This window comes from Otolemur garnettii, unplaced genomic scaffold, assembly GCF_000181295.1.
Source record: "Otolemur garnettii isolate 467f Iridium unplaced genomic scaffold, OtoGar3 scaffold00061, whole genome shotgun sequence".
Classification (NCBI taxonomy): domain Eukaryota; kingdom Metazoa; phylum Chordata; class Mammalia; order Primates; family Galagidae; genus Otolemur; species Otolemur garnettii.
Window position 1 is genome coordinate 1898937 of NW_003852456.1, and position 9002 is coordinate 1907938.

General features: G+C 42.9%; 1 protein-coding gene across 8 annotated transcripts in view; it reads left to right on the top strand.

The window, feature by feature from the left end:
• The window catches only part of SORBS2 (sorbin and SH3 domain containing 2), a 221407-nt gene that overhangs the window by 14913 nt on the left and 197492 nt on the right, over positions 1-9002 (top strand). The gene's annotated exons all lie outside the window — the stretch shown is intronic.

The window sequence follows — 9002 nt, forward strand, 5'->3', positions numbered from 1 at the left end:
GCTCACAGCAACCTCCAACTCCTGGGCTCAAGCGAGTCTCCTGCCTCAGCCTCCCAAGTAGCTGGGACCACAGGCACCCACCACAACGCCTGGCTATTTTTTGGTTGCAGCCATTATTTTTGTTTGGCGGGCCGGGCTGGATTCGAACCCACCACCTTAGGTGTATGTGGCTGGCGCCTTAGCCGCTTGAGCCACAGGCGCTGAGCCTAAAGAAGAGCTTTATGTAGTTATAATTCATATACAATAAAATTTGTCCATTAAAACAGCAATTCAGCATTTTTAAAGTCTATTCACAGAGTTATGTAACCATCACCACAATCAATTTTAAAACAATTTCATCACCCCAAAAGGAAACTCTATACTCACGACTAGTCACCACCTATTTCTCCTCATCCCCTCCAGCCCTAGGCAATTCCAAATCTGCTTTCTGTTTCTAAGTGTTTGCCCATATGGAGCAATTCTGATTAGCGGGATCATATATGGTTATTATCATTCTTATTATGCAAATGAGTTCATTGCAAAGGCCACCCCTGTGCACCTCTGTTTCCCCAGGCTGTGTGAGTTTGGGGCTTACCAGTCAGAGTCAGTGCTCTTGGGGACTCTTCAGCTCTTGGGAGCAGGGAAGGGCAGCCAGTCATCACACAGCATCACAGATACCCAGACGGAGGTGAGGAGTACGTGAAGGAAGGCACAGAATAGGACAGATCAGGGATTCTGCCGGGACAACACTGGATGTGTGTGAGACAGGCGGAGGCAGAGGTATCAGAGGCGGAGGTTGTAGATGGAGAGAACAAACGTGCACATGAACTGGGATGAGACAGCATTGGAGGCTGGTTGGTGGATCTGGAATGTAGGAACAGTAGGGGGGATAGACGGCTTTGCAGCCACTTGAACTTAAAATTCATCCCCAGCTCTGCACTGGTAACTTAGAATATCTGATCTTCCCTCGACCTCTGGTTCCCTGTCTGTAGAGAAGAGATAACAGCACTCCCGCCTGAGGATTATTATCATTAGGGCTAAATTAGATTATTGTAAAATGACCTTTATGGTGCTTGACACATTGTGGACACGGAATGAATGGTTGCCATGCTTGTTTTTATCACTGGCATCAGGAACAGCAATGTGCTAAGTAGTTTGAATTAATTCTTTAGGGATTGGGAAAAAAGATAGAGAGAGAGAGAACCATTGGGGTTTCTTTCAATGGTAAGAGTGATGGTCATACATGTATATTTAAAAATATATAAAAATTGGTGACAGTGTGTCACATGAAGTGCGGAAAGAGAGCAAGAAATGGGTATGGAAAGACAGTTTCAGTAATTTGGTTAAGATAAAAACGTAGGCTGAGCCGAGGCGGTGGGGCAGGGAGAAATGGGTAGGGTGGTTATCCTGTCAAGACCTTCTATCTGGGTCACCCTTCCAAGTGACTGGGATGGTGACTGATGTCTTAAAAGTTGGCAATTCCAATTCAGTCTGGAATTGAATGGACAGAGGAATAGGGGAAATCTGGGAAGAGCCTGTATGGCTTGGAGGCACCACGGAGGAGGCGTTTGAGTGGGGTCCAAAAAGATGTGGGCAATCACTTTGGAACGTGGTGAGCCCCCATAGCCAGGGGACAGCATGGGTGGAGCTGCAGGCACAGAGGGACTTGGCCCTGAGCACTGGAAGCCATTGGTATGCTGAGAATGCAGATATGGACAGATAGAGAAAGTATCTCTGGCAGGGAGACCAGATTGCCGGAGAGTAGAGGAGTCCTACTAAGTTAGACCGGAGGACACCGAGAGATTTCCAGCAGGAAAGTGAGAATTTAAGATTGCCTTTGTAAAACTCAGAGCACCCCTGAGGTGGGTTGGGTTTGAATTCAAGGATTTCACATAGAAGGATAGTGTGGGAATCCAGGAAGAAAGGGGGAAAGGACTGGACAGTAGGCCTGCAGAGAAAGCCCTGGAACCTTGGCATTACAGAGATAGACTCAGTAGGCATCTGGGGGTGGAGTGCGGGCAGGATTTGACTAGTAGGTGTCTATCTTGGGAAAAGAAGATATGGGAAACACATCTTTGGAGAAGATAATGAACTTGGTTTGAGTCTTTCTGAGGCAAGTGCAAGTAAAACACTTATCCATGTTACTGGAGGAAGAGGGTCTGGCCGCCTGTCACTGTCAGCCAATGTGCAGAGACGGGGACAGGTGGACCAAACTTTACTTGTCAGAAGACCGAGATTCTGGAGAACAGCGAGAGTAGCTGTTCTTCCATTTCGAAAACCACAGTTGTATACATAAAGGTTCAAAGCAAAGACCATAGTAACCGTTACTTTAAATAATAATCAGCACAACTCAGTGACCTAATTACAGCATTTCCCATTTAAAAGTTAATTTCCTAAATCAGTTCTCCAAAGGGCTCAAGATGGGCATCTTTAAGGTGGGACCTAAATTTACAAATAGCAAGAATGGGAGACCAGAGGTGACGGTCAGGCAGGACCTGAGCTGACCAGACCAGCTGTGTCATGTCCGACCTAGCCGGCCTCACTCCTTATTTTCATCATATATGTTCTCATTTGGAAACATGAATAAAAAGTTAAAACATCTAGACCAATAGAAATATAACTTGAGCAACCAGCAGAAACTGCCTATATAGTTGTAAATGTTCTAGTAGGCACATTAAAAAAATTAAAAAGAAACAGAAACAAATTTTTATGGCATTGTATTTAGCACATTATATCCAAAATATTGTGATTTCATTACGGAATCAGTAAAAACATTTTTTTCTTTGCTTTTTTTTTTCATGTTTGGTGTGTACTTTAGATGCGCGCACATCTCATTTTGAGCTGGGCACCTCTCAGGTGCTCAGTACAGAAGTGTGGCTGGTGGGTGCCAAGGTGGGCAACCCAGCCCGGACCCGAGGTCTGGGAGCAGCGCTCTACTCAAGAGTGAACAGAATAAAAAATCTTCTCTGAATCTATAGATCAAAGAGCACTTAGGGAGGGAGAGCAGAGAGGTTAAAGAGAGCTCGTCCCAGGGGCAGGAGAGAGGGAGGACTTGCTGAAACTGCCCTTGACTTTGATTTCCTGTCTTTTAAGAACATGGGGCATGAGATCAGTCTTGGAAATGTAGGGAGACTACATGTTGAAATTTTATATAGCCAGGAACTACTATAAAATTGGCAGGGTCCACTTTGCAAGATGAAAATGCACAACCCCTTGGTCCAGAATTACTTTTATCACTGTGGGTCCTGCTATCCCGTTGCCGTCTTCCCCACACAGGCATTCGGCCATCAACCCACCCTGTATCACTTCACAGGGGGCAGCCCTCTGAGTCTCCAACCTGTCGGTTGGATCTGGCCTCTCTTCCTGGTCATTCTACTTCTAGACAGCCCTCTTTTCCTTCATGCTAAGGGAGCGGCCGGCCCGTGTAGAAGTCAAAAGATCAGGCTTCCTCAGAAAGGTAGGGGAAGGAGTGCTGGGACAAGAGGACGCAGTCTGGGCTTCCCTGTGCCAAAGAGAGTATCTGGACTGGAGAGTTGGGAGTGGGCTGTGTAAGTGGAGTTCTTATCCCAAGTCAATACTTGAAGATGCCTTATTTGGATTTTTATTTGTGGCTTCCTGTGAATGGAAACCCCCACCTTTAAAGTGTAAATCTCATGATCAATTTCTGAATTTCCCCATATCATATTATTTGCAAAAATGGGACCTGCTTCGTGGAATTCGTAAATGCAGTGAGCCTCCCACCCCACCTCCGTTCCTTCCTCCTCCACACGTCCCTCCGTGCTCCTTCTGCTGTCCTCTCTCCCCTGCCTCATGTCATTATTTATTTATTTATTTATTTTGCATGGTGTCACAACTCACAGCAACCTCAAACTCCTGGGCTCAAGTGATCCACTATCTGGGCCTCCCAGAATGCTGGGATCACAGGTATGAGCCACTGTGCTTGGCCTCAAGTCATTTCTTTTTCTTTTTTTGAGACAGAGCCTCAAACTGTTGCCCTGAGTAGAGTGTTATGGTATCACAGCTCACAGCAACCTCTAACTCCTGGGTTTAAGCAATTCTCCTGCCTCCACCTCCCAAATAGCTGGGACTACAAGTGCCCACCACAACGCCTGGCTATTTTTTGGTTGCAGCCGTCATTGTTATTTGGCGGGCCCGGGCTGGATTCAAACCTACCAGCTCAGGTGTATGTGGCTGGCGCCTTAGCTGCTTGAGCCACAGGCGCCAAGCCCTCATGTCATTTCTTCACATGGTTATTTTGAAAATCCACATTATAGTTTGGAGTGCCATTAATTGTACTTCATAAACAATTTTATGTTACCTATTCTTGGTCATGGAGCTTTAAATACAAGTGTCAGTAAATACAAGTATATTTTTTCTTTCAAAATGAAAAGTATAACAAGTGTTTTTCAACGTTTCTGTATCCTATAACAGATTTTCCCTTTGAATATGCCTTGTCACAGACAAAGTCCTTCCAATTCTGGATTAAAGCCCCTCTAATTTGGCAGGAAAGAAGAGGCCATGTTCTTGGATGAAGAGGATCCGGCCACCTGTCACTGTCAGCCAGTATGCAGAGACGGGGATAGGTCCACCAAACTTTGACAGAAGGCTGGGATCTGGAGAACAGTGAGAGTAGTCTCTCCAAGACTGTTCTGATCTTCCATTCCCAAAATTACAGTTTTATACACTTAAGTTCAAAGTGAAGACCATGTTAACCTTATCTTAAACAGTAATTGGCAGAACCTGTGACCCACAGTAAACAATAATCTGTATAACTCCTGACTCAAAACATTTCAAGTCAAAAGTAAAAGTTAATCTCCTAAATCAATCCACCTAAACTACTCAAGATAGGCATCTTTAGGGTGGGAGCTAAATTTACAAAACAGTTAGAATGGGAGACAGGGGGTGAAGGTCGACCGGACCAGAAGGTCATGACCGGACCAGAAGGTCATGTCCGCCCAGCCTGCCTGACTCCATCTTATTCTCACTACACGTGCTTTCACCCTGGTGCAAGATCAACAGCTGTTGTGGAATCAGTGTCAGACACAGCATCATTCCCTCTGCAAGAAAAATGACTTCCCCACCTTCTCACAGCCCCTCTCAGTCTACACAGGAGCCCCTGCCTTGTCGGCTGCCTTTGAATCAGTTCTCTGGCCCTCTGCTTTCCCTCAGGGCTGTTCTCTGCTTTACAGAGTTCCTTCCCTCTGAGTAATAGACAGGGGCTATTTTTGCTATTCAGAGAGCCCTTCAAAATCACAGAATGACATAAAAGAAATAAAAATAGATTTCCTTAGTAGGTAAATAATTCAGTAAAAAAGCTTAATATAAAACCCACCAGATTTTCCATGATGACGCTGTTCTTAAACTGTTGGAGTCTAACTTAAAACTCAAAGGAACTGGAGGGTAAGGTAGCTCACACCTCTAATTCCAGCATTTTGGAAGGCCCAGAAGGGAGGATCTCTTAAGCTCAGGAGTTCAAGACCAGCCTGAGCAAGAGAGAGACCCCAATCTCTACAAAAAATAGAAAAACTAGCCAGGCATGGTAACAGGTGCCTGTAGTCCCAGAGGCTGAGGCAGGAGGATTGCTTGACCCAGGAGTTTGAGATTGCTGTGAGCACTCTACCCAGGGCAACAGAGTGAGACTCTGTCTCAAAAAAACAAAAATAAACTCAAAGAAAGTTCACTAGAGTGTAACAACACAGTTGTGTCAACTTCTGGTCCCAAATGGATTATATTAAATGGGGGCAAAGGAATTAATCTTTTGTGATAAGTGATGGGGAGTATGAACTGCCAAGATAACATTAGGATAGAATGTGGGAGATCACTGTTTCTAAAGATTCTAATTCCAAAGAATGGCCATCCTTGACGGTGGCTATGCTGATAGAGACCACAATCCAGTAATCCCAAGTACTTGCTTGAGGACCCTTTGTATGATCTTGTTCCAATAGATTTACCTGCTCAGTTATGCTTTTCTGGGGCTGATCTAACATTAGTCATCATGTCACATGGTTCTGGAGCTTTGTGATCTGCAAGCTTAGTTAGGAATGTAAAATAACAGTAAGTATTCTTATAAATAATAATAATGCCCACCATTCATTCAGCCCATACTGTTGTCAGGCAGCCAGCCGAATTCTTTAAATACCTCTCATTGACTATTCACAAAAAAAATGGCCTAATGAGGGTATTATTCTCATTTTACAGCAGAGGAAGCAGGCCCGGAGAAGTTAAACAGCCTGCACAGGGTCACACATGTGGGGAAAGTAGGATTTCAGCTCAGGCTCGGCCACATTCCAAACCCAACGCTTTTAACATTTTTCTAGACTGTCCATTTGTAGGAACCACAAATCAGCCAAAAGAAAATGTTATAATTCTCATTTTATCATTCTCTGTATTTTTACTTGTGGGCTCTATGGAAACATTTGTTTATAAGTGAACACCACATTGCTTTATTCTCAAAGATCAAAAATAGCACCAGAATAAAATGAGGTCGGGAGAAAAAAACAATCTAGCATGTCAGTAATGATTTTTTATTTTTGATAATGATATTGTGAACAGCTTTCATTTTATTTTTGCTTGTCCATATTTTAAAAAACTAAATAAAGTTACAAAAATTTCAAAATAATTTGTATCTAGATGGGGACCAAAGGAAATTTCTGTGTGACAGTGGTGTTTAAACATCTTACTATAATACTAAAAAACTAAACAGTAGACAAAACTTTAAAAGTCCTCTGAATATAAGAATGTATTTATTTCCTTTTATTCTTAAAATTTGCATCTATTTTAATTTGGGAGATTATTTCGAAAACGTACCATTGGGAAACTGATCACCACCGACTTGATTTCCATTGCTTACCGGGCCTGTCTGTTTTACTGGAGACCATGGTTTTACCTCTGGATTAAAAATGATTAGCTCTACTTTGGAACCAAATACGGTTCAACTGCAGTTCAAAAAGAATCAAGAGTCTTGTGGCTGTGTCTGTGTGGAACAATTTCCCTTTGTTGACTTTTAACACTCTGATTTTGGAAGAAAATGTTTACAGCGTGTAATTTGGGGGAAAACAATCTTATTTTCTTGACATTTTTAGATTGCATTTACATTGTTCTCACTTCCAAGTAAAGGTCAAGTCGTAGTTGAGCCCTTTGAGATCCTGCCAATCATCCTCCCTCCTCCTTCCCATTGCTCTCCCCTCTCCTCCTCCCTTCCTCCTCTCTCCTCCCCCTTGCTACACTATATTTGTGTGTTATCATTTGTGTGGGTGTGTAATTGTTTATATACAGATTTCATATTAGCGTTACTCATTCACTTTTATAATAAACACCATCTCACAGATATGTCCTAATATGCTAGGAGAAAGAGTTCACCTATGGCAGTGGTTCTCAACCTTCCTAATGCCATGACCATTTAATACAATTCCTCATGTTGTGGTAACCCCCAATCATAAAATTATTTTCGTTGCTACTCTAATACTTTGTAATTTAGGGGTGGCGACTCACAGGTTGAGAACCGCTGAACTACAGCATTTAAGACAAGAAAAATAAGAAAAAACAATTCAAAGGTCATCCCCAAGACGTTCCCTGTTCAATATATTAGTATAATGCACAGCCTTGCCTCTGCTGGCTTTGCGCATCCATTATCCCATGGTTACTTTTGATTAGCACAAGGGTAGTCAGTGAGTTAAACACTGCACTACTGAAACAAAACAGAAGTTCTCGCCCTCCTGGACCTTAAAGACTCAAGCTCTATCTATGGTTTGTCATCTGAGGCTAATTTGCCCAATTCCTGAACATGTGAGTCTGTAACAACAAAACATGATCATAGGAAATGTGAACACATTTTTTCTTTGGGCATTTAATGTATTTATAAATATATTTCCCATATTTTTTCCTTGCAAAGGCGGTAAACTTACACATACCATTGAATAATAAAAGGTGGCAAGAATGTTCCTTCTAATTTAAATAGATGTAGGTTGTGAGCCGTGATGAAAATCAGCATACCTTCCCAAATTAGTACTCAGAGAAAATTTTAAAGTTGTTTATGAAGAATGGTACTTTATAAGCATCACTCCACTGCTGTGCTCTTAAATGCACATTTGTATCTGTTATTACTTTCCGCCTATCCTCGTGGTTTTAAGCTCCATGTTCAATTTTTTCAGAGAACAGACACTGTTGGAATGTTCATAGCTAAGTGGGAAAATCAGTCCTGCTTTCCATTGCTGTGGTATAGAAGAGGAATGCGATTTTAGTGGTGGAATCGATGCTGAGTTACTAACGTGGCTCATTTGAGGAAAATGTGAGCAGAGAATCTTGAGTTGTTCCCTAAGTTAAAGTCAGTTTTTTTGTGTGTGGTTGTTTGTTTTTGAGACAGAGTCTTACTCATCCCCTGGGTAGAGTGCCGTGGTGTCTTCACAGCTCACAGCAACCTCAAATTCTTGGTCTCAAGCAATCCTCCTGCCTTAGCCCCCTGAGTAGCTGGGACTACAGGTGCCTGACACCATGCTGGGCTAATTTTTCTATTTTTAGTAGCGACAGGGGTCTTACCGTTGCTCAGGCTGGTCTCAACTCCTGAGCTCAAGCTATCCACCTGCCTCAGCCTCCCAGAGTGCTGGGATCACAGGCGTGAGCCACTGTGCCTGGCCTAAGTCAGTTTTAAGTGATAAACACATTTTAGAAGTACTTGTCTGTGGAATGACAGCCTTCCTATCTTCCCGAGAGACTATTATATAAAGAAGGAAGTGAACATTTTTACCATTAAAATACTAGTATTTCTTTTACATCTATAAACACAGCTGGCTGCACAAATAAATGGAGTAACATGTGAGCCCATAGAGTTCTTGGCTCTTTTGATGTGAAAGCAAGGCCACTTGTAGAGTCACCAGTGACTCTGTATCTCGTAATCACCCCTGGTGTTTGCAGTCCTTATCCTTCTGGAGGAAACTATTAGTGCAAGTCCAACATGTGAAATGGCAAAGATACGTTTTGTAGAGTCATGGCGATTATCATGTAAGTGAGAATCGGGAATGTCGTAG